This window comes from Microtus pennsylvanicus, chromosome 11, assembly GCF_037038515.1.
Source record: "Microtus pennsylvanicus isolate mMicPen1 chromosome 11, mMicPen1.hap1, whole genome shotgun sequence".
NCBI lineage: Eukaryota > Metazoa > Chordata > Mammalia > Rodentia > Cricetidae > Microtus > Microtus pennsylvanicus.
Genome location: NC_134589.1, coordinates 27,971,880 through 27,995,977, shown reverse-complemented (window position 1 = coordinate 27,995,977; position 24,098 = coordinate 27,971,880). Strand labels below are relative to the sequence as shown.

The window sequence follows — 24,098 nt, the reverse complement described above, 5'->3', positions numbered from 1 at the left end:
AGCCAGCCAAAGCAGTCCAGTGAGACAGGGTCTCAGAACAGTATCCAGTCTTCCTCCAATCACAGTGCGCCCAAGCCTCTCGATGGGCAGAACCAGCTTCAGCTGGCCTCTCCACAGCCTTCTCAGGCCCACCACCCAGAGGGACACTGGGTGAGACTTTGACCCTCTGTGCTGGGGGCAAGGTCATTGGAAGTTATCCTGGGGAGGCCCTTCTCCTGAGCCACAGCCTTCGCTGGCTTTAGAATGTGATGTTAAGCTTGGCCTTGTCTGCCCTTGACAGCTACTCAGCCTTGCCTCCCCAGACACCCTCCCTCCTGCCCCTCCTCCATCTTGATGTCCTTCTCCAAGTCTCACACCTTCTGCCACCGCCCAACCTTAGGCTTCCCTGTGGGCTTTCCACCCACCTCCCACAGGCAGTAACTTCTGGGAGGCGCTTAGTAGAGGCCCAACAAAACTGCTGAATGAAAGACCACACTGGGTGATGTCCCCTGCCCAGCTCTCTCCCAGACCACTGGTGGGGGTCTGGGGTCCAATAGGAAAAGCCAGGGGAAGTCTGGGAGTTCTGTGTGATGGTTGTGACCTGGCTTCAATGCAGTATGGTACCAGGGGGTCGCATCTGCAAACTTACTCCAGACACCAGGACTGCCAGCTTCATTCTCTCTGGCTCAGAGCAGGAGCAGACCCAGGCTAGGGAGTCCTATATTGTAAATAAAGCTGCTGCCCAGAATAGTCCAGAACATTTGCAAGGCTGGAAGCGAGGCAACAGGAGTATCTGAAGCATCTTCCCACAGATGCACCTCCCCCTTCACACACACACACACACACACACACACACACACACACACACACACACACGGGACTGGATCCACCCTGAGGAGCCACGCACAGTCAACATCCTGCTTCCGGCAGGCCCTCCTCCTGGAGACCTCACAGAGGGGTGTTTGTTCGCAGTGGGCGCTGGGAGAGATGCTAATCGCCACAGGTCGCTGCTGCTCCGGGCTGAAGGTCAGGAGGTAAGGCGACCCACGGTTATAAATAACCGTGCCAGGCTGCTGAGGGCAGCTCGCTGGATCCACACCCCTCCCTGGCGGACCAGTCGGATTGATTTCTGGTCTCCCAGCCACCACGGGAACTTGAACCCCAGAGAGCTGACCTTTGGGGGTGGCACACAAGGTCAAGCCAGGCTTCCTGGGCTTCCCTGTATCCTAAATTAAGGTACCTCTGCCAGTCAGAAGAGACCAGAAGGTGGAGGTCCTTAGCATGCGATCCCCAAACGCAGGTACCTGATCATGCATCTCACTCTCCCAAGCCAGTCCTCAGATTGCTCCAGCTGAGATAGGGAGGCCCAGAATGTCAAAGCCGAGAGGGACCGCCCAGCCTCCAGAGGCCTGATCTGATATGGAGTTGACCCCAGAGGCATGTGTTCTCAGCTAGATGGGAACAAGAGTCCCCATCTCACTCTGGAAGGCTAAATGGACAGGCTGTAGTGGCAGCAATCTGTCAGCTGGCTATGCACCAGGGAAGCAGGCATGACTCCCTACCTCCTCGTGGGCGGAAAAGGGAGGAAGATTTGACCCGCAGGGTAGGGGAGGTATGCCTTCTATTTTTAAAAACAAAACTTTCTTTGGGGCGGAGGGTGGGATTAAAGCCCACGGGCCAACCGTTAGACAATGTACAGAGAGGGACTTAGCCCAAGGTGAACATAGCCATGTGGCCAGTACCCAGACCAAAACACAGCAGGGGGCAGAGGATACGGGGATAGGAGTGTAGCTCAGTTGGTAGAGTCCTGGCCTAGCTTGTGAAGCCCTGGGTTCCATCTCTGGCACCATTGATGGAGCTTGCTTGCCTTTAATCCTAGCACTTGGGAAGTATAACAAGGAGAAGACTGAAGTTCAGTGTCATCCTTGACTACATATAGAGCTTGAGCTACCTGGACTACATGAAACCTTGGACCCCTCAAGTCAGCACTCACCACCACCGAAAAAGCTCATCAAAAACTCCTCTCACTGACAACTCTTACAGGTGAGCCCCATGGAGCCAGCCCACTGACAGCTCTCAGGGCGAGCCCCATGCCACCCCATAGGCTGTGGTCAGTTTTTAACAAGCGTCCGTGTGGCATGGCATTACACAGTTCCTACTGTGTAGTGTGGTGTTTGCTTCACTCAGTGTCCTGTGAGGTCCAGCCACGTTGCCTTGAGCAGTCCCAGGCCACTCAAGGTCCCTGGTCTTGCTGGGAGCTCGTCACTGTGAGACTCTCATAATTTAGCCATCCGTTTTACTGTTGACGGACACTGGGGTGGGTTCCAGCCCCTGGCAACAGTGGCGAGCATCGCTGGGCCCACTCCAGCCTCTGCCCTCGGATCCATAGGACAGGCATGTCTCTTTAGCTCAGATCATTCAGGGAGTGCTGACTTCTCACCAGCGTGGCCGCAGAACAGCCCAATGTTAGGTTTTGGTTTTCATTCTAAAAAGAGAGCTTGCTTCTTTTTTTCTTCTTCTTAGTAGAAGGCACAAAAATGCAAAAAAAGAAAGGAAAAATCATACATTTAGAGGTATCTAACTAGTCCAGCCTTGCTGTTTCCTGACTCTCGCTTGTAGGTCAAACTCAGGACAGAGAAAGCTTGTTTCCCCAGCAGGCAGCCCAGAGTCTGGCCAGCGTCTGGCCAGCAATGGCATCTTCCAGAGAGCCTCTAGGCACCCTCGGCGTGCTCCATAACCTCCATTAGGGCTCCTTGTACCCTGCAGCCTCCGTCTTGCAGGGCTCCAGATCACAGGGCTCACTGAGCACCTGCAACTCAAGGCAGAGCCAGGCCTCTGGGCAGCAGCACCTCAGGATTTAACACTGGTTAACCTGATGGTCTGAAGAGTTCGTTGCATTTGGGGGAGGGGCGAGTGTAGAGGGGGTGTGTGGGAGGCAGTAAGCATCGTCAGGGGCTACTGTAGTGAGGTGAGGTGAGAATCAACCCTCTGGAGACTGCCTAGATAGGAGGCCTCACAGGCCCTTGCCTCTGTCCCAAGGGCTTAAGGGAGACTGGGCTTTTTACTTAATCTTTTATTACAGTGCTAGATATTGAACCCGGGGCCTCACACATACAAGGTGGGCACTCTGCCTATGAGGTATAGAGTCTCAACTAAGTTACTCAGCCTGGCTTTGAACTTGCTGTGCAGGCTAGGCAGCAAGGAACTTTTGCTCCTTCTGCATCAGCTTCTGTGCCCCCACACGCAGCCACCAATGTGTTTCTCTAGCAAGAACCCTCTCTGGATGTTCTGGGGCACAGGAAACAAGAAGAACAAAGGCCCAGGTTGTAAGCAAGTGGTGCCATAATGGAGGTTTCTGCCTTACAGAGGGTAGAGAAGCAGGGTAGACTTGCAGACCTAGGAGGAGATGTGATCGGCGGAGGTCTGGGGAATTTCTTTCCTGTCTTTCATACACATGAGTCCGCTTTGGTCTCTTAGACTCGAGGAGAACCGAGCCAATCCTGGGAGCCCTAGGAGTGGAGAGAGAGTTGTTCATCCATTCACCCCTTCATCTTTTCATTTAGCAGTAGAAGGACCTGCGCTGACGTATCTTTTCCTAGGAAGGAAGACCTAGTACGCTACATTCCCGTGCCTGAGCACCCAGTGTTCACGCAAAACCCTGTCAGAGTATGAAGCACAGTCCAGGACTGGCTGTCCTCCAGACTACTTCCCTGCCCTAGTGGCTGAGGTGGGTTCCTTGGGTTGGACTCAGGCTGAGCAGCTGCTATAGGCCTAAAGCGATGTCTGGACCAGGGGTACAGAGCCTGAGCCCCGCTCTCTCCTGCTCAGCCTGGGCCAGCTCCCCTCACCTCTCTCTGCCAACTCACTATCTCCACTTGGGTTAGTGATCAGCCTTTTAAGCCTGGTGTGTTCAGAAGGGCAGCCCCCCAAACTGCCTTGTGTGCCCAGAAGGGCAGCCCCCCAAACTGCCTGGTATGCTCAGAGGGGCAACCCCCAAACTGCCTGGTGTGTTCACAAGGGCAGCCCCCCAAACTGCCTGGTGTGCTCAGAAGGGCAGCCCCCCCAAACTGCCTGGTGTGCTCACAAGACTCCCTGCCCGGCTAACCACAACCACCTCCTCCCACACAGCCAGGCAAACCCCTCAGAGTCATCCATTCATTGCTCACCCGGTGTCTCTGGCAGCAAATGCCCTCGGCTCTGCCTTTAGTATGTGTGGGTTCAGAGGATCCCGGAGTGGCGGCTCACGCCTCTCATCCCAGCGCCTGGACGGCAGAAGCAGAACAGTCATCAGATTCAAAGCCAGCCTGGTCTACACCGTGAATTCCAGGCTAGTCAAGGTTACAGAGCAACAACCTGTCTCAAAAGAGAAGATAATGACAAAAAGCATGTATTCACATGGAGGCCCCTCTTTTAAAAAATTCTTGATTAATGTTAATTATGTGCAGGTGCCAAGTGGCCAGGGGCATTGGATCCGCCAAGAGCTGGAGTGGCAGGCACTTGGGAGATGTGGTTGCTGGTTGCTTTCGGAACTCAAGTCTGAAAGAGCAGTACATGCTCTTACCACTGAGCCATCCCTCCAGCTCCCCCAGGAGCCATGCTTCACACCTGGTCCCAGCTGGTCATAGCAGCATCTGCAGCATCTGCTCTCCGCCTTTCCTTCAGTTCCAGGCATCACAGCCAGATTGATTTTATTAAGAAATGAGTCAGATCATGCCATTTGCCTGGTCCCCCGTCCTTCAGAGGAAAAGCCGAAGTCTTCTGTGATGGCCTTTTCCCACCTCTACCTGCCTCATCTCCGATACCACTCATTTGGGTCAGCTACTACTGGCTTTGTTCTGTGATGACAGAACCCATGTACCGGCCCCAGGGCCCTTGCACTGTCTGTTCTCTCTTGGAGCCCCGCCCCCCAAGTGCCACCTTCTTCAGTTCTTCAGGAGGGTTCTTCTCCAGACAGCCTTCCTTCCTTCTGGACCTCCATGCTGATGGCTCGCAGTGCCCACATCTTGCTTTCTAACCCGTGCTGTGCTGAGAGGACCCATGGCTTCTTGGAGAAAACGCTGCTTCTTAGACTAGGACGGGAAATAGGCAAGATGTGAGCAGAGTATCTCAAAGCCTCGGAAAGGAAGGAGGATCGAAGTTAGGAGCCACTCGAATGTGGGTGTGTCCAGCGGTGCTGGAGCAGCTGCACAGCACAGCAGGTAGGGCTGGCTTGTATAACCCAGAGGTGAAACGCATTCACCAGCTTGTGACAGTAAGTGAATAACCAATCAGTGGGAGAGAAGAGCCCAGAGGTCACGTGGCATGGAATGTCAGGGGCTCCTCACACAGACCTTACCAGCCAGGGTCGAGGTCAACACTGTGCACCAAGGTGTGAAGAAAATGGCGCTGCCCCTTTGTCACCTGGCTCCCCAGGGCTCACAACCCTGGTTTAGTCGTGTGAAGAAACAGCAGACAAAAAATTTTTTTAATTGTATTTTTTTGATATTTTGAGACAGGGTTTTGTGTAGCCCTGGCTGACTTTGAACTCACTGTGTAACTGAGGATAGCCTTGAACTTCTGACTCTCCTGCCTCCACCTCTAAAATACTGGAATTATGGGGTGTTCTGCCACACCCAGCTTCCAGCAGGCAAATTTTGGTTTAAGGGCATCTACAAAATACCTGACTGGGATCCCTCAAAACAACTAGAATCATCAAAGTGAGAACTGCTTTGGCCGAGAGAAGCCTCTAGAGGGGAGACAATGGAATGGAATGTGGTGTGTGGAGGGTCCTGGGTCGGAAAGGGGTTAGCAGAACAAAGGTCTGGTGAAAGGACTCTAGAAGTTTCCGTGTCTAATAATTTCTGCTGGATGTGGTGACACTATACCCTAACTCAGAAGCTGAGGCAGGAGGATGGTGAGTTTGAGACCAGCTTAAACTACATAGACTCTGATATATATAAATATATCAGTCAGGTGGTGGCAGCATACACCTTTAATCCCAGCACTAGGGAGGCAGAGGCAGGCGGATCTCTGTGAGTTTGAGGTCAGTCTGGTCTACAGAACTAGTTCCAGGACAGGCTCTAAAACTACAGAGAAACCCTGATATATATATATCCATAACGATAAATGAAAGATGTCATCAATGGAGAAACTATGATGGGGAGGGGTATGGGGAAGTCTTTACTGTGTTCCTCTTTATCTATGAATCTATAACTACCCTAAAGGCACATTCTGTTTTTTTGTTCGTTCGTTTGTAAATCACACTCTCTGAGATGGGAATGGTGGAACATACCAATAATCAAGCACTCGAGAGGCAGAGGCCAGAAGATGAGCTTGAGGCCACCTCGGGCTACAGCGCGAAAGCCTGTCTCAAAGAAGCTGAATAAGAGCAAGCTAGATGATTCCCAGGGCGAAGCATTTACGACAGCCTGCCAGGCTAGTTCCTTCCCTGGAGCCCCTGGGAAGGTGAAGGAAACAATAAATTCGACAGTGTTGCCCTCTGACCTTCCGAGGCATACCAAGGAACCGGCATGCCCCCAAACCTCATACACACACAACTATAAAGAAAACATATTCCTAAAACAAATTTACAAAGAAAATCACGTCACCCAAGCTGCCATGCCCCTCCGTGGATTTTCCTGTTTATACCTTTTCACCATTTAAATTGCTGTCCATTGACCTCACGTATTCTATGACCTGGACCTTCTCTGGGATTTAAACCCCCTAAGGGTTTCTGTCTGTCCTGTGTGCCCAGAACTTCAGCCAATCTGACAAGAAATATTTGTTGAATGATAACTTTCCACAGATAGTCTGTTAGCTTTTCCAAGTGCCCTCTGTGCCTAAATACGTCGCCATTGTTGTAAGATAAACACAAGATTATGTCTCCGTACTCGGCTCTCTTTGTTAGCTCCTGATGGCTTTTCCGTGTTACTGGTTTCCACTGTCATTTTCTAGCCTGTGCTGATGTTGGCCAGCCAGCAAATGGTTGAGATTCAAGAGGCCCAGGCTTTGGGGCGTCTCTCCCTCTGTGTCGCTCTGCCAGGCTGCCACATGGGCAGGAGGGCTGGAGTGATGCCAAGGCTGGCAGAGGCCACTCCCTCCCTCTGACATCAGATCTGTGGGCACTAGATCCTGCTTGGTGGTGAACCAGGTGCGTCAGAACCCAGGGATTAAATAGATTTGGAAATCCACTGACTTGTCTCCTACCCGCCAGGAGCTGAGAAAGGGCAGCCAGAGCGTCGGCCGGGAGCAGTCAGCCCTTCTCTCCAGAGGCCTGTCAGCTGTTTCTCAGCTGCTGCTGTCTGGTTTGTAGCGTGGAGGACGGAACCCCAGGGCCTTACACGGGCCAGGTGCTCTACCCCACCTGTTTTGCTGGCTCCTACGGGACTTGATGTGTTGGAGGAGGAAACACTGGTGTGTCTGTGATGGGGGCAAACAAGGGATACCCTTAATCCAACCACCCGTCCCCCTTTGTGGTAGCAATACGAAAACTTCCCAGTGAATGTGCCACATTCCAGCGCCGAGAATAACGAGGATCAAAATATCAAAGGGCAAATGCCCCTGGAAAGTGTGCCACGTGCTCCTGAGTCCCCCAGCTCCCCTAGGAACCAAGATTGCATCCCCACTCCAGGGTCCTGTCTTCATAGCGTTAGACACGCTGTGGGGATGCAGCCATGTTATCTGAATTTCCACACTTGTCCCCTTGCCCCAGCATCTGGAGGGAGCCCCAGTGCGCACAGGTCGGTGTTGCATGCAATGTCCTGCCTGGGCACCAAACTATGACCGTGTGTGTGTCCGTTTGCACGGCTTTGTGACTTGCCTCCTTGCCGTTTCAGGTGTGAGCTTGTATGGTGTGTGGGTTTGTGTGGGTGTGTTGCCTGCGCCGTGGCTGCTCTTCTGTTTTTGTGAGGGAGAGACTTCCCCAAGATGCGTGCGCATGCTCCTGCAGATCCGCTTGCATCTGCTTGCGTGTGACCTTGAGTGTGGGTCTCCTAGGGCATGTGCCTAGGCATAGGCACGTGTATGCCTATGCCCATAGTCACGGTGGCCCCACACACCTGCTCTGGCAAGCCTGCCGCCCCACCCCACAGCCTTTTGGCAGGATGACTGGGCCCTTCCATATCGCACAGGTGAGCTGGCCTCTGCTTTTCTCATAGCTTGAATTACTCATGCTCGCCCAAAGTTTTCCAGAATTCGCACCTGTGTGCCTATGCCCCCATACCCCTAGCTCAGTGTTTGGAAGTTCCGCGGAAGAGCAAGCCTCCCGAGAAGGTCTGACGTGAAGAGACCAGGTGAAGTTAGCTCAGCGAGGGACTTCCAGGGATTATTTGATACCAGAACCAGATCTGAAATGATAACACTTTGGTGGAATAGGGAAGTCTCTGGTGTCATGGGAGATGGCCCAGTGACCCATGCCCCCCCACAATGAGGTTGTGTCCCCAAGTTGGTCACTGTTGTGTAGACAGGCTCAGCTTAGCCATTGGGACCTCTAGCTTGGGAAGTTCCCCCTGGCTCCCTACATCTGGGACAGCAGGGAACCCTGGCCATATCCTGGGGAGCCATACCAAGGACACCATTGAGAGCCTACCCCAAGCCTCCAAGAAGCAGGGAGTGATGTGGCACCTCCTTCCACTGGCCCTGCCAAGATGCCAGGGCAGGTGATATCTTGGGCTCAAAGAGGAAATGTCACTGGCTTTTTGCTTCAAGAGCCAGAGCTGCATGTAGGAGGGAGATGGAAGCCCCTCCCCACACTGAACCTCTGCCCCTCAGCATTGTACCTGTCCTGTCAGATACTAGCCAGTCCCAGGACCCAGGCAGCCTCATGGGTAGGAGACCTAGAACACCCCCTTGAGTAGGGGTGGGGTAGGGAGAGCCCATGCCTTCCTGAAAATCCACTATTATTATTATTTATTTATTTATTTGAGACAGGGTTTCTCTGTGTTGCCCTGGCTGTCCTGGAACTCTCTCTGTAGACCAGGCTGGCCTAGAACTCAGAGAGATCCACCTGCTCCAGCCTTCCAAGTGCTGGGACTAAAGGCACACGCCACTATGCCCAGCATCAGCCAGTCCACTCTTTTTCCCCCCGCCCTTTTTTTTTTTTTTTTGCCAGTCCACTCTTAATCTAACCACTGCTTCCAGAGAATAAATAGGTTGGGATAGCTCCGTGCTCCCTCTTCTCCCTTAACTGTAAAAATAAATCTCTAAAATTATGCAAACACCATACAAACACAGGCTCTTTGATGGAAATCATACGAAGAGTAAAACCGATTTATTTCATCCTCACCACCCCTCATCTTAGTTCCCACAGGATAATTTACCGTGTTAATAATTCATTATATCATTTGGGCATGATGGCACACACCTTTAATACTCAGGAGGTGGAGGCAGATGGATCGCTCTGTGGATCTAAAGCCAACTTGGTCTACAAAGTGAGCTGCTGGACAGTCAGGCCTATCCTATGTAAAGAGACCTTGTTTAAAAAAAAAATTCACTATCGCTTCTTTTGAAGGGACCACTGGGAACGGAGCCCAAGGCCAGGGAATGCCAGACAATGCTCTGCCACTAAAGCAGTTTTTGGTTTTTTTGTGTTTTGGTTTCGATTGTTTGTTTTAATTTTAAGACAAGGTCTTGCCCTTGATCCTTAGGCAGCTCAGGCAGGCCTTCAGCTTGCAAGGCTTCTGCCTCAGCTGCTGGGACTAGAGGCATGCCTCACTTGGTTTCCGGGTTTACAGGTGGGGAGACGGCTCAAGCAGGAGCTTCTCGACAGCCGTTAGCGAACTGGATTCCCAATGCTGTCCTTTGACTTCCCCATGAATGCTTTGGCATACACACACACCACTGAAATAAAACGTAAAAAAAAAAAAAATGACATGTTTTACGTTTATTGGTGGTGTTGGACATGTGCGTGCCAAAGGAACTGTGTGCAGGTCAGAGGTCAAGTCTGGGCTTGTTACTAGATGACCTATCTTAGTAGCCCCCCCATTCTTTTTTCCTTTTGAGACAGAATCTCATTCTTGTAGCCCAGGCTGGCCTCGAACTCACTCTGACTGCGTGATGCTCTTGCCTCCTCCTCTTCTTCCTCCTCCTCGTCTTTCTCTAGCTGGGATTCCAGGTGTGGACGACTACCTTGGTTATGTGGTGCTAGGAATGAAACCCAGGCCTCCCAGCACTCTAGCAGCTGGGCCACATTCCCTGCTCCGTATACAGATTTAAATAAAAAGACACAGATACAATCATATTCTCTGTATTTCCTCTGCTTGCTTAAAAAAAATAAAAAAAAATCGGATCCACGTCAGCGCATCTCAATCTCCCCTACTTTCTTTTAAATCAGCGACTCGGTATTCCTTGTCTATTCTACACCTCCCTCCCCTGTTGAGAGGCGTGCTATTTCCTTTCCTTTTTTCTTTTTCTCCTATTTCCAAATGTACCATGTTGTAACACACGTCTTCCAGCAGGTGTTGGGGGTGGGACACGCGGGTGAAAGATGCATCCCACCGCGTCCCGCATCCCCGCACCGCAAGGGTCAGCGGGCAGTGGGAATCAAGAGCAAGCTGGAGACCACTGAGCACCGCGGGTGCCCGTCTACAGGCTCCCGGCTCCGCCCGCGTCGCCCCCGCCTCGGTGCTGCCGTTTTTAGCGCTCCTGGAGCGGGGAGTACAGACTCCATCACCCCCGGGAAACGCGGCCATCATATTTTTGGTTGCATAAGCAAACGAAATTAGAAATCTGTACCGCGCTCAAGACCTTTGGAGGCGAGCAGGGGGCCCAGGGCAGAGGCAGGGATTAGGCGAGTTGAGCGGCAGGAGGATGGTTTCCTCTTTTAATTTGGGTTCATGGGCTCAGTTACGTAATCGGTAGCTGCGAGCCTGCTGGAGCCAGTGGCCTCGGTCCCGACCGTTCACAGAGGACTGGAGGGGGTACGGGGCGGGGTGCGAGTGGGCTGCAGGCAGACAGCACACCCAGTAGGAGAGCGACCCGGGGAGCCCAGGGCACTCCATTCTTACTGCCCTGACGGTTTGGTTTCCTTAGCAAGACTGCACGAAATAAGTAGTCATTGGAATCCACCAAAATGTTTGGCATAGTACATCATGAGGCAGTCATTGTAAGGCATATTATAGAGCAGAAAAGAGGAATGGGGGAGGGAGCGAGGACCGAAGGGTGCACTGACAAAAGCCAGTTTGAGAACAGCAGGGATACATACTGTCCTTGGTGTTCAGAGACAACACAAAGATGCCTGTCCAGCGAAGCCTGCCAGGAGAGACATAGAAAAGCAGGCCCAGGGCGGTCCTCGAACAGATACCCCAACAACGTCCCGTGTCGTGTCCTCCCCACCCCCCTCTCCCCCGCACCGGACTTTTGGAGCCTCAGACAAGGCCTGAAAGAGAGGTCAGGAGGGACTTCAGGTTCTGCTCCGTGTGTGTGTGTGTGTGTGTGTGTGTGTGTGTGTGTGTGTGTGTGTGTGATGTATGTTAGGCAAGCACACTATCCCTCTATGAGGCCAACTTCCAGGCTCCAGCCTTCCTACTTCTGGATAACACGTGAGTTTCTGGTATTGTAGTCAAGAAGCAAAGACCAAAAGAGAGGGAAGCTTGAGAGGCAGGTGGGGCCAGACAGCACTTCTACCTTTCTGAAATCAAGCAGGAATTATGGGGGTATTCTTCAGAGGTAGGAGGGTGGTGGAGAATAGGGGACCCAGCTATCCAGATAAGGAACCTAGATCCCCCAGGGGAGAGGGGTTTATAACAGTTCCTCACACCAATGACCTTCAGGCAAAAGGACACAGAGGCTCTGCCACCAGGTCACTCTGTCCTGACAGTCCTCAGGGATGCTGGAGAGGCAGGAGGGGACAATTAGGACTTCATGGACGGAACAGAGAAAGCAACTTGGGGATCTATCAATCTAACCAAACCTATGTTGGGAGCTCTGGAAGGGTTCAAAGAGTGTCTATAAATTTTTTTGTTTTGTTTTTATAATTTTTAAAATATTTATTTATTATTTATTATGTATACAATAGTCTATCTGTGTGTATGCCAAAGGCCAGAAGAGGGCACCAGACCTTATTACAGATGGTTGTGAGCCACCATGTGGTTGCTGGGAATTGAACTCGGGACCTTTGGAAGAGCAGGCAATGCTCTTAACCACTGAGCCATCTCTCCAGCCCCTATAAATTTTTTTTTTTTTTGCTTTTTCGAGACAGGGTTTCTCTGTGGCTTTGGAGCCTGTCCTGGAACTAGCTCTATAGACCAGGCTGGTCTCGAACTCACAGAGATCCACCTGCCTCTGCCTCCCGAGTGCTGGCATTAAAGGCGTGCGCCACCATCGCCCGGCTCCCTATAAATTTTTTAATACTAATCCAAGTTGGCATCTCTTTCCCTCTCTGTAGTCGGATTTTTCTTTGGGCCACCAACTCACAAATAGCAACACAAAGATTTCGTATTAATTATGAAAGCTCAGCCTACAGCTTAGGCTTGTTCTTAGCTAGTTAGCTCTTATAATTTAAATTAACCCATTTCTATTAATGTACGTTTTGCCATGTGGCTTTTTACCTTTCATTCTGCTTGTCCGACTTTATCCATGTCTCATTGGCATCTCCTCTGTGCCTCCGTTATCTCTTTCTACTTCCTCTCTCTGCCTGGAAGTCCTGCCTATACCCCCTGCCTAGCTATTGGCCATTCAGCTCTTTATTAAACCAATCACAGCAATATATCTACACACAGTGTACAAATATCCCCATAACACCTCTCCCTTTGAATCGGGAGGCTAGATGAAACCGTGTCAAAGGTGGTACACACCTTTAATCCCAGCACTCAGAAGGCAGAAGCCAGCCTGGGCTGCAGAGTGAGTTCCAAGAAAGTCAGGGCTACACAGAGAAACCCTAGCTCAAAAAACCAAAACGAAAAAAGAAACCATGTCCCAAAGCTTCCTTCTAGCTATTGTAGGAGGTCCGCTGGGGTTTGGGAACCGGCTTTGTAAGACGTCCAAGTGCTCTGAGATTGCCTGGACAGGGGCCTCTCACAGCACTTTGGTGACAAGCCCAGCTGACGCTAGCCACTTTACACTCAGGGTTACGGCAGCCCATAGTAGACCCCAAGAGAGAAGCGCCTGGCTTCCCCAAATTCCAGAGCTACAAGACCAAGACCACCAACAAAGTGAGATAGTATCCTAATGACACTAAGTGAAGGAGTTGTTTCACAGAGCAAAAGTGTTTGAGCAGGGGGCGCAGCAATGAGGAAGCGTGGACTCAGGGACCCCAGTAAACCAATAATTTAATGGAGAAACACGACACACAGCAAATAATTATAAAATAACACGACAAGCTCAACAAGGGAGTCACACCCAGGTAATAGGCAGCTGGCTGAAGAGTCTGTAATCTAGGCTGGGTAGGTGGCTTTCCCCAAGCAGGTGACCTTGGTCTGGCTTTGAAAGGTAAGGGTTTACCGAGTGGAAGGAATAAGCTAGAAGGGTGAGAACAGAACAGAAGAGAGGGCGTGGAGGGGGCCTTATGGGAGCTGGAGAAGAGGCTGGGTAGATGGCAGGACCCCAAACCATGGGAACCTTGAGCACCGGCCACGGGCTTAGATTGGCAACAATTGGGAGGCATCAGTGCAGGCAGGGGATGGAACCTCCTGGGAGCAGCAGGAAGATTGGGGGGGGGACACACATGGGGAGTGTGACAGGAAGGTGGACCAGTGCAGGGGAGAAACCAGAAGGGGCTGTGAACAGGGGTTGGGAGGGACAAGGTGTGAAGACCATTTGGGGAACTATCAAGTGTGGGTGCCTGGCTGGGGTGTAATACACAACTTTCAGCCTAGGGTATCTTTCTCCAGTGAGTTGGATGGCTGGGGCAGCAGCCACTTAGAAAGCCTTGAAGGAGAAGCCAGTGTGAGTCCAGCTGGGGCGAGCTGGCTGCTGCAGCGTTAAGGTGGTCCAGGAAGAAACATCGTAGTGCCCTGATGAGAGGGAGGTGCTGAGATCTCGGGCAGGCTCGTGGGGAGGAGCATCCAACAGCAGCCACTCCTTACAGTGAGCCAATGGGTGGTGAGGTGACTGCGTGACTGAGTGTAGTGACTGTTGAGATCGTCTGGGCAGATGAAGCAGTTGAGGATGTGGGACAGGCCCTGGGGCAGACTCTGGTGCTGCAACTGTCCAGGGAGGCGAGGGTGGGAGCCAAGAGCGATGACGAAAGGCCTGGTAACTCCTGGTCTCAGTTTCCTGGGGTGTGTCCCAACAGGTAAGCCACAAGAAAGCACAGGAACAAAACAGACGTACACAGAGTCAGAGCCAAGAGAGCACAGTGGCCACCGGGTGGGACACAGTGTCATCTTGGGGTCCTCATCGCTGACTCTGTGCCAGACGCTGTAATCCTGATGGGTAAAGTGAACACTGTCTGTGTGGAGCTTAAGTTAGAGCCCTGTGGAGCTATTCCCATTTTACCACAACTCAGAGAAATGAACTTGCCCAAGGTTATCCAGCAGGGGACGATCTTCGGTCTGGCTCGGGGTATACGGCACTGCAAGGGGCAGGGGGCTTCCTGATCCGGGGGCACACGTTGGTTCGGTAAACTCTGCTTAGGTCAGACTTCCACTTTAAGGGACCCGGGCTCCATTGGGACTTCAGTAATGGGGCCCTTGTTAGCAAGATGTGCATGTCGGGGCTGGGCTGAGAATTGGCAAGATGAAGACTTAATGTCTCCTCTTCATTGCTGTGACTGTTGGCTACTCCCCCACCAAGCGGCTTCAACTCATGGGGCTCTGTGTGAAATGCCTTCCAGGCTGTAGCTCTGCTGGGGCAGCCTGCCCTGTTACCAGCCCATTGTACACATGGGAACACTGAGACCAGGAGGGTTGGTTATCTGCCTGAACTGGACTGCCAAGGAAGATGCAAAGCTGCAGGACTGGGCCCACTGAGCTCCAAAATTTGAGGGCATTGCCACGACTCACAATGCTGCCACCAGAGTGGGCACAGGAACAATCTGAGTCTGAACCTGTGGGTGGGGACTCAGAGCCCAGCTCTGGGCAACTGGGGAGTGTCACAGGCCTGTGGTCAGAACTGGCATAGGCCATAGTTCCTCTTCAGCATACCCAGGGCCCAGATGTCTCCTGCCTAGGACTTGGGACCCTTCTTCTAACCCTCGACCTTCCCCCCAAAAAAGGAAATACTTAAGCTCAGCACGTTCAACCCTTTTACCCTGCACACTGGGAAGCTGAGGCATAGAGAGAGCTTAGCTACCCAACTCCTCCCTTTAAGTTAGTGACAGACTCTAGGTTAGATGACAGATGATGGAGGGCCACTTCCCTAAAGACAGGGCATGACCTCGTTACCTTCCCTAACCCCACACACCTCACATGCACATACCATACACAAACACATACACACGCATACATGTGTGTACCCATACACCACATACGAGTACCATATGTACATGCACATCATAAATTATATGTGCACAAATCACACATGCACACAGAACAAAGCAGCTAAAACCAAGAGCCATCCTGGCCAGTGCAGGGAAGGGGTGTTGCTACACTAGGCAGTGGTAGGGACCATGACAACGAGATACGTGAACGGCAACTGAAGGAGGTGGCCATGCCTGGCTGCAGCTTACAGAGATCTCTCCAGCACTGTCTCAACCTTCCTCAGGCTGAGAACCCTTTAATACAGTCAGTTCCTCATGCTGTGGTGACCCCCCAACCATAAAATTATTTCATTGCTGCATCGTAACTGTAGTTTTGCTACGGTTACGAATTGTAATGTAAATATCTGATGTGCGACCCTGTGTGGGGGTCGCGACCCACATAGTGAGAACTGCCGCTTTACAAGGAAAATGTGTCCAGAGCCACCACCTGCACAGGAAGATGCCTGATTGGAACAGGGGCAGGTTCGCACATCTCTCTCTCAATCTAACAGTCTGGCTTGGTTTCAAAGACACAGCTGCAGAAACCAGGCAAGGTGGCTCGCAGCTCTAATCCTAGCACTCGAGAGGTAGAGGCAGAAAGATCAGGAGTTCAGAGTCATCTTTAGCTACGTAGACAGTTCTAGGCCAGCCTGGGTGGCATGAGACCATCTCTAGACATATAAATAAACAAGATCAAGTCGCAGTGTGGAAAGATGGCTGGGCTAGGCATCCCTCCATTTTGAGATGCCCTGTCTGGCAGGCTCCTGTAGAAGAGAACAAGGAGGTTGTCCGTGAATCCCAAGGGACCCTAATCTTATCTGTGCCTCTTCCTGTAAACCCAAGCATTCCCAAGCTGGCCAGCACCTCCAGAAATCCTGGTGCTCCGGCTGCACCAGACTCATTACGCCTGGGCAGGAGCTAAGTACCAGCCTTCTTACACAGGTAATTCCAAGGCATAGAAGAGTCCCAACGTCACATCTCAGGGTAGCTGGTTAGAAATGCCAGGTCTCCACCCACCAGAGACTGACTGAATCAGAATCCCCAGGGTGGGGCCAATCTGGGGTTTTGACAGCCCTCTGGGAGGTTGTAAGGCTGGTACCATTTGAGCAACCATCTCTGTGATGCCAGGAACACCAGACATCTGACCAGTGGTGTGAAATAAGAGACCTTCAACTTAGACACTTCTTGAAATAAAAATTAAAAATCTTACTCTGGCCTATTCATTACAAAGAGTCAGGAAGCAAAAAAAAAAAAGAAAAAAAAATACAAGTTAGAGCTGGGCAGTGGTATTGCACGCCTTTAATCCCAGCATTTGGTATTAGTAGAGGCAAGTGGATCTCTGTGAGTTCGAGGCCAGCCTGGTCTACAAATCGAGTTCAAGGACAGTTGGAGACAGAGAAACCTGTCTCAAACAAACAAACAAACAAACAAACCCAAACAGAAAAAAACCAAGTTAGGACATTTTCACGTCTTCAGTTGAAAACCCTTGAGTTCATCCCTTGAATTCAGAGCTATGAAACATAACCTCACCACCACCCCTCTCCTTTTCCTTGGGACAAGGTCACGGTGTCCTTCCCCCTCTTCCAGGCACAGCCTGGGAAAGCTCCTCTTGCCTCTGAGTGCTCCGTGGCAGAGGTGGAGGAAACCGATCTGGTTGCCCAGGCTAGCCTTGTGTTGCCCAGGCTAGCCTTGTCTCCTGGGCTCAAGCTCTCCCTGATCTGAGAATGGAAATATGGCCACTGTGCTTCTCCCCGCCCCCCACTTCTCCTTTATTTTTTTTCTTCTTCTCCCTCTTCCTCTCCCTTGCCTCTCCTTGATCTTTTAACACAGGACCTTGCTATGTAGTAGGCCTGACTAGCCTCAAACTCGCTGTGTAGACAGACTGGCCTGAAGTTAGTGGTAATCCTTACTGGGGTTACGGCTCTACGCCTCCCCATCCAATTCTAGGCTCTCCTTTCAGTCTGAGGCCTCGAGTCCCATCACACAAGGCTAGCACTCAGCAGGTGCTCGCTAAACATCTTCTTCTCTCCTTCCCTTTCCTCTTAGAACCTCTAGAGCAATGGCTACTGCTGTGTTGGTTTCTATCAAAGCTAGCCTCAGTGGCGACCTGTACGGGAGTGGCCAGCTTCAGGGATTATGAATGATTGTGGCTCATCCTAGGCAGCCTGTCCCATAGCCAGAGATCTAAAGGGCAGCGTGTGACATCATGCTGATGATTTAATACATCTTGGTTGTTGCCTTGGTTCTATGCTTCATCGTTTACTTACCAAGAGATTTTTTTTTAATAATTTCCCTAAAGTTTTCTTTTTTAAAATATTTATTTATTATTTATTATGTATACAATATTCTTTCCGTGTGTATGCTTGCAGGCCAGAAGAAAACACTGGACCTCATTACAGATGGTTGTGAGCCACCATGTGGTTGCTGGGAATTGAACTCAGGACTTTTGGAAGAGCAGGCAAAGCTCTTAACCTTTGAGCCATCTCTCCAGCCCCACCAAGAGATTTTTTTGACGTGAGTGGAAAAACAATATCAATTCTCATATGTGTGTATGTCCATTAAAAGATGTCACTGTTGCCAGGCGGTGGTGGCACATGCCCCTAATCCCAGCACTCAGGAGGCAGAGGCAGGTGGATCTCTGTGAATTCAAGGCCACCCTGTTCTACAGAGCGAGTTCCAAGACAGTCAAGGCTGTTATACAGAGAAACCCTATCTCAAAAAAGCAAAAAAAATAAAAAATATAGTTAAGCCTGATGTCACAGGCTTGTAATCCCACTTGGAAAGCTAAAGAAAGAGGGTCAAGCGTTCAAGGTCATTCTCAGCCAAAAAGCTGAGTTCAAAGCTAGCCTGGGAGCTACATAAGAGCACGTCTCCAGAACCAAAATAAATAAATAATAATAAATAAGCAAAACAGAAAGTAAAAAGAGTGAACAGAGGAAATGGCTCAGTTGGCAAAGTGTTTGCCTCGCAAGCATGAAAACCATAATCCAGTCCCCAGAAGGCGTGTGAGAGGAAAAAGGTGTCAGGCACGGTAACTTCAGTTTGTCATCCCAGGGCTGGAGACGAGGAGACAGGCTACACAATTGCAGGCAGGTAAGAGACCCTGTTCCTTGGTGGTATGGATATAAATGTATTGTTATTGGAGAGCAATTTAGCCATATCCATAAACAGAAACATTACATTTTTCATATAGCAAGACCCTATTTGAAAGCAAGTAAGACAAATTACAGAGGGAAGAAATTCCACCTGCTCCTCGGAGAGACTATCAGAGGAGGCAGTGCCTGGAGAAGCCTGCTTTTACGGAGAGCCCAGCTCTCAGGGCTGCAGCTTAGTCTCCGTGGGATCAGGACTAAGAAAGCCACAGCTCCATGTCTTGCTAAATGGCAAATCATGACCCTCTCTACCCGACCTGGCTCCTGGTTGGTTAAAGACAAAGCTGCCCATGGAGGCAGAGGCAGGTGGGTCTCTGAGGCCAGCCTGGTCTAGAGTGAGTGCCAGGACAGTTAGGGCTACACAGAGAAACCATGTCTGGAAGAAAAGCAATCAAATGCAAGTGAGGACAAGATGCCCTGACCACCACAGACTTTCCCTGGAGGGGGTGCTATGCAAATGCCCCACACAGCACTCTCCTCATCCCAAACACAAAGCTTTAGGCAGATACTTACCATTCTAGTCCAGGACCCGTGGACACCCTCTGCCTCCTACAGGCTCTCTCCTTATTGCTGGCAAGACCCCTTGCCTCAGATGGGACCAAAGCTCAGATAGATCCACTGGGAGGGACCTGAGAATGCCTCTGTGGGCAGATCCGGCTAGTCAGAATACATAACATGGTACCACCTGCCTGGTGCCACCTAGGGTCACCCAAAGGGTCCCCGGTTCCTACCATTAAACCCTTTGAAGAAATCATTCCACAAAAGGGTCCCCAATAGACATGCACAGGTGTTATTTTATTAAGGTCAGTGCTAACATTTAGAAGGGAAACTGCAGCCCACATGGATCTCTTGTGACCTTCACAGGCTTTTTAGACATCTGATTCCCCACAAAGCCATAATCCATCTCGCTCCCGCAGGCTGCTGCTTGGCTGTGGCAGGACAGATCGAGGCAGTTTCCACAGCTTGGGCCCCCAGGGGATCCTCACAATCCAGAACCCAGAAAGCCACAGGCTTCCAATACCAGAGCTTTGGATCAGAGAGAGCTCCGACACGGGAGATCTTGCCAGTCCCGTTGGTGTGGAGTGGATTCCCCAGTCAGTAAGAGCCAGGGCTGTGTGGTCATCTCACTTTACACAGCTTTTTCTGCCCCCTCCCCCCGTCTGTGCAGGGCATGATCCGCTAGGGGCTTAAGGGCACTGATGTCATTTAATTCCCTTAACAGAGCCAGATGTGGTGGTGGATGTCTATAATCTCAGCAGGCTGAGGCAGGAGAATTGAAAACCCAATGCCAGCTTGGGCTGCAGAGTGAGTTCCAGGCTAATCCGGGTTATGTAACAAGACCCTTTAAAAAAAAACCCAAAAAACCACAATAATAACTAGACATCCTCCCTCCCAGTCGCCTGTGTAAGGGGTATCCTGTCCCCATTTCCAGATGACTAAACTGAGTGCCAGCTAAGCCAGCTCACAGGGCTACTCCACCCCTTGTGGACACTCTGGGCTTCCCAGGCTTGCTGTGCCAAAGGTGGTTCAAAGGCCTATGTGAGGCTCCCCCTTCGTCACCCTGAGGCCTATTGATCAGCTTGGACTTTCTCACTGGGATCTGAGTCTCCAGGGGGTGCAGGGCCAGGCCTCTGAGCTCTGGTTCCTTACTGGGGCACTTTCCATCGGTCTTAATGGTCACCTGACCTTCGCACCAGCCTGCCTTCCTGTAGGCTGGAAGCCTCGGGTCCTTAAGAGGAAAGCTAGCATTCCTTGGGATTCTCTGTTACCAAAATACAGTCTTAAAGTACAGGAAGTTTGGGAAATGGAACAAAGGTGTTTGTCCCAGTGCCAGGGGCTGGACTGGCGCTGACCACAGCTGCCAGTAGCTCTGAAGGTGTTTCCCTCGCTGCTGTTATGGGCGGATATCTTGATGAGTTCTCTGGTCTTCATACCTTCCCCTTCACCCTTTTTGGCTCATTTGGAACCTTTGGAAGGAAAAAAAAGAAGCCTTCATAATACAGATGAAAGCAAATCCCTACTTCATGAAAGAATGACGGGCCAAGGTGGGGCACGGCTAGGCCAGATGCTGTCCAGTTGTCGGCGAACCAAGGACAGCCTGAGAGCCACAGAACCAATCACCCCACAACCGTTTCTGGCATCCTGCTGTGAGTTCAGCCCTCATCCTGTGTCACTTGACTTTGCTGACCTTCAACAGAGTCACACAGGTGGAGAAAGAGGAGCCGAGCGAGGCCCAGCAGGGCGGCAGGTCTTCCAGGGTCTCAGTCTCCTCCCAGCCTGAACAGGTAGCCTAGCCCACAAGATTGAAGAGCTTTGGCCCCCTGGGAAGTTAAGAGGAAGGTAGCCTTAAAGCCTGAAGGTGACCGAGAAAGCAGAAAGGCTTGGGGTGGACCCAGGAAGGCCACGGTCTTCAGCTGTAAGCAGAAGGCTTGGCCAGTTTGCCAGCAAAGGTTATTAAGTTTCTTCCTGAAGACTTCTAAGAACAGGGGCATAGGGGGAGGGGAAATCTGATGCTCTAAGTCAAGGATCACCTAGCCACAGTCAGAGGGAAGGAACAAGGAACCTTTTAAGTGAGGAAGGAATGAAGAGGCCCCTGGTGCAGGAAGGACAAAAGAGGGTGTGGCTTGAAGGCTGTGGTGGTGGTGGTGGCCTGGTAGACTTTGGCCAGGACACTGGCTGTCCTTACTGGCCAATAGTTTTTGGAGCCTATGTAGGCAGTCAAGAGGGAGGGGCAGATTGTGATTCTTCCTTGGCTAAAGGCTGGTTTAGATCTCAGTAGTTTGGGGCTTGGGTAGACAGCAGGATCCCTCTACAAAGGTGCTGTAGTATTCGTTCCTTAAAAGCAACAGGTTCCAGGCTGTGGGACCAATCCATACTGAGGAAGTCACTGCGTAGGACCTTGAAAATCCCCACCCTCCACCCCCATTTTGAATCTAGCTGTGTTAGGCTCAAGTTGGTGACCATGGGCAAGCTGGAGCGTTGTGGTGCACTTCGGTGTCTTCCACTGCAAAAGGAGGTTTATCAACATTAACAAATACAAACAAATAAACAAGCCAGGGATAGCAGCGCACACTCGCAACCCTAGCGCGCTGGAGGCGAGATTACAAATTCAACTTCAGCTATGCAGTGTTTCAAAGACACCCAAATCCCAAACCACCACCCCAAACAAAACCCAAAGCACAAAAGGCACCCATTTCTTCTGTCCCCTTCCCCAGAGTGGCTGTGAGGAGTCTGAGAACCCAGCCGGCCAATCACAGTTAATGTGCTTCTCAGAATGACCGGCATACTCAAACCGCCAAACCACCGATTCCTCCCAATCCCCTGCCAAGCAGGTCTGCCCCTTTCACAAGATCCAGGCCCAGCAGATCCAGGTGGCAGGACCCCACTAGCAATACTCAATGGGGTTCTGAACAGGTCTCCACTCCTCCCCTCATTGCACACCCCACCCAGACCGGGGAGCACCGCCTGGAGCCCCCCTCTCTCATGTTGTGAGTGTGGTTGCTGGGATGCAGTGTGGGGTTTTGTCTGCCTTCCCTGCCCTGTGCCAACTCACCCAGCAGGCCTCACTGCCTTGGCAACGCATTGCAAAGTCCACACAAAGGGAAACTGCACAGGGGAGGTTGGTCCTGCCTGACGCCTGGGGAGGGTTTCCATGGCAACGATGACATCACTAGACTCGTCTGGCTACAGAGTCAGGCCCTGAATGGAGGCGCCTGGGTGTTCACACTGCAGAGCTCTGGAGAAAGGCCATCCAGGACTCTGCGAGGCTGGAGTAGGAGGGCCGGCCCAGGATTCCAAACCCAGGCCTGCCCTTGGCTTACCAGGAGAGCTCGTCAGTCTCCCCACCTACAAAGGGCGCTAAAGTGAGGGTGGATTAAAACCGTGCATACTATGCAGGCGCGGGGAGGAAGAGGAGGCAGGGGGGGGGGGGCTTGAGGGTGTGGGGGAGGGGGCATCGTGACGTTTTCTTGGGCTGGCAACTTTAACCGATTTCCAGGGAAATGGGATGGCAGACTGGGCTCTTGACTGCTGGGCTCCTCGGTGGTCTATCCCTTGGTGGGGGAGAAGTCACAATTATCCATGGACTTCTTCTTGTCTCTTCGTTACGGGGGAAGAAGGGGTGGAATGCGGTGTGGAGAGCCAAAGATGGAGGACTTTAGGGGCTGGATGATGGCGCAGAGCTTTTCTGGTTTTTCACCTTTGGTTCCAGACCCAGAAGGAAGGTGTGCCGGGTCCTAGTGCATCCATTACACTACCAGGGCACAGGAATGTGAACAAGGGTGCCCTGTGGCCTTTGGGTGGGCCCCTGGGGGGAGCCGCCTCTGCTCCCTCCATAGTGGGCGAAACCCTGAGTCTTCGGTAGGAAATAAGTAGTCAGAAGCACCAGGATGGAGGGGCGGGGCTTTCTGAGGTCAGCAAGTCTGGAGTCTGCCCGAGGTGTGTGCCAGGCAAAGGGAGCAGAGAGGCCAAGCGGCTTCCTCTGCACATGCATATCCAGAAGGTTCCCTAGGCCATACGCCATCCCAAATTCTGACTAGGATCCCCATCCCTCCCTACCTCAGTACACACGGTGGTGAGGGCCCCCAGGTTCTCAGTCACGTAGGTGGGGTCAAGTCTAGATAGATTCAAACGCCCACCAAGCTGTCTGTCAACCAGTTCACTCCTGCCACCAGATTTTGTCCTTAGATTTGTCCTCATAGGGGTTGGGACCTCCTCAAATCGTTCATCTGTAAGGATCTGTAAGGTTGCTGCCTTTCTGGTTTTATTTAGAGCTCAGGGTGACCTTGAACTCACTGTGTAGCCAAGGGTAGTGACCTTGAACTCCTGACCTCCCTCTTCTACCTCCCCAGTATGGGGATTTCAGCTGAATCACTAGACCCAATGTATGCAGTGCTGGGACTCGAACCCAGGGCTTCATGAATGCTAGGCAAGCCCTCTACCAACTGAGCCTGGGCCTGACCCCCTTTCTGCCTTTCTCCTCAGTTTCTACCCAGAGCCACCCCCTCCTCAGGGCCCTCTGGGGGAGAGGATACCTAGGGTTGAAGGCAGCCATTTACTCTAGAACACCCTGCCCCAACAGAAACATCCAGAATGTTGCAGTTGTTCTGTTCTTCCTCCCCCCGACCCACACGGGAGCCCCTTCTTTCCCTCCCCCCGACCCACACGGGAGCCCCTTCTTTCCCTCCCCCCGACCCACACGGGAGCCCCTTCTTTACCTCCCCCCGACCCACACGGGAGCCCCTTCTTTCCCTCCCCCCGACCCACACGGGAGCCCCTTCTTTACCTCCCCCCGACCCACACGGGAGCCCCTTCTTTCCCTCCCCCCGACCCACACGGGAGCCCCTTCTTTCCCTCCCCCCGACCCACACGGGAGCCCCTTCTTTCCCTCCCCCCGACCCACACGGGAGCCCCTTCTTTCCCTCCCCCCAACCCACATGGGAGCCCCTTCTTTACCTCCACCCGACCCACACGGGAGCCCCTTCTTTACCTCCACCCGACCCACACGGGAGCCCCTTCTTTACCTCCACCCGACCCACACGGGAGCCCCTTCTTTACCTCCAGGGGGAGGAAAGACACCAGCTCTCCAGTCCTTC

General features: G+C 51.9%; 1 long non-coding RNA gene across 1 annotated transcript; it reads left to right on the top strand.

The window, feature by feature from the left end:
• The first annotated feature begins 887 nt into the window (after window positions 1-887).
• On the top strand, window positions 888-9,997 carry LOC142860188 (uncharacterized). Its single transcript, XR_012912309.1, has 3 exons — window positions 888-1,013; window positions 1,870-2,022; window positions 4,425-9,997. It is a non-coding gene; the product is annotated as an uncharacterized LOC142860188 (long non-coding RNA).
• Window positions 9,998-24,098: the final 14,101 nt, after the last annotated feature.